The sequence below is a fragment of the Delphinus delphis genome, chromosome 2 (assembly GCF_949987515.2).
Source record: "Delphinus delphis chromosome 2, mDelDel1.2, whole genome shotgun sequence".
Taxonomy (NCBI): Eukaryota; Metazoa; Chordata; class Mammalia; order Artiodactyla; family Delphinidae; genus Delphinus; species Delphinus delphis.
The window spans coordinates 105,393,587-105,395,143 of NC_082684.1; the positions used below are offsets into that span (position 1 = coordinate 105,393,587).

Here is a 1,557-nt window from a genome sequence, read left to right on the forward strand (position 1 = left end):
TATTCCAGAGATGGACTCACTAATCCAAAGCATTTAGCAGGCTTGGGCATTAGTCAATATGTTTATTTGGAGGGAATGGAAAGTGTTGATTCCAGAGAGTTCATTAAAACAAAACCGGTTAATGCTCATATACTAGTATAACCAACTCTGGGTGCATATATCTTAACATTCTTCTTCCATTATGTATCCACTTTATAAATGTTTACTGATATTCAGGATAGTGCCAGGCACTATTCTAGGCCCTGAAGAAGCACAGCTCACTGAAAAGGAAGAAACTGGTATGTAAACAGGATGAAGAGGCAGGATGGAGAAGGAGGAATGTTAAGGAGCACATCCCTTTACCTTCTCTCTACTCCATCCCTTCAAAATCACTGTCCCTCCATTCCCACTTAGCTAAAAAATGGCTTTAAATATCTTAGGATTGGCATGGCTATCACAGAAATCCCCATGGTAATACCACAATACCACCTACTACATTAACAGTATATATGTATATATATATATACATATATATGTATTTTATACATATATATACATATACATATATATATATATATATATATACACACCTTATGTACTTTCCAGTGCTAATGAGATGATGCAATTGGTCCATTCAGAGAAAGCTGTGGCAATGGGAATTGGTATAATTCTCTTAAAAAGCAATTTGACAGTACTTGCAAAGAGCCTTAACAGAGATGTGACTCTCTTTTGACTCATCAGTACCACTCCTAGAAACTTTTCCTTAAGAAAAAGTCCTCCCTCCTTTTCACAAAGATGACACCAAAGGCAAAGAAGGAAGCCCCTGCCCCTCCCAAAGCCGAAGCCAAAGCAAAGGCTTTGAAGACCAAGAAAGCAGAGTTGAAATGTGTCCACGGCCAGAAAAAAAAAAAAAAAAATCGCCTGTCACCCACCTTGCCACAGCCCAAAGCACTGAGGCTCAGGAGGCAGCCCAAATATCCTGCAAAGAGCACCCCTAGGATAAACAAGCTTGACCGCTATGCCATCATCAAGTTCCCCCTCACCGCCAAGTCAGCCATGAAGAAGACAGAAGGCAGCACACCTGTGGTCCTTGTGGATGGCAAGGCCAATAAGCATCAAATTAAACAGGCTATGAAGAAGCTCTATGACATTGACGTGGCCAAGGTGGACAACTTGACCAGGTCTGATGGAAAAAAGAAGGCATATGTTCGCCTGGCTCCTGACTATGATGCTTTGGATGTTGCCAACAAAATTGGGATCACCTAAACTGAGTCCAGCTGGCTAATTCTAAATATAAAAGTTTTCACAAAAAAAAAAAAAGAAGAAGAGAGAAAGAAAGAGAGAAAGAAAGAAAGAAAGAAAGAAAGAGGGCTTCCCTGGTGGCGCAGTGGTTGAGAGTCCACCTGCCGATGCAGGGGACACGGGTTCGTGCCCCGGCCTGGGAGGATCCCACATGCCGCGGAGCGGCTGGGCCCATGAGCCATGGCTGCTGAGCCTGCGCGTCCAGAGCCTGTGCTCCGCAATGGGAGAGGCCACAACAGTGAGAGGCCCGTGTACTGCAAAAAAAAAAAAAAGGAA

General features: G+C 43.1%; 1 pseudogene; it reads left to right on the forward strand.

Moving 5' to 3' along the window:
• The first annotated feature begins 711 nt into the window (after nt 1-711).
• LOC132419731 (large ribosomal subunit protein uL23 pseudogene) lies at nt 712-1,313 on the forward strand (annotated as a pseudogene).
• Nucleotides 1,314-1,557: the final 244 nt, after the last annotated feature.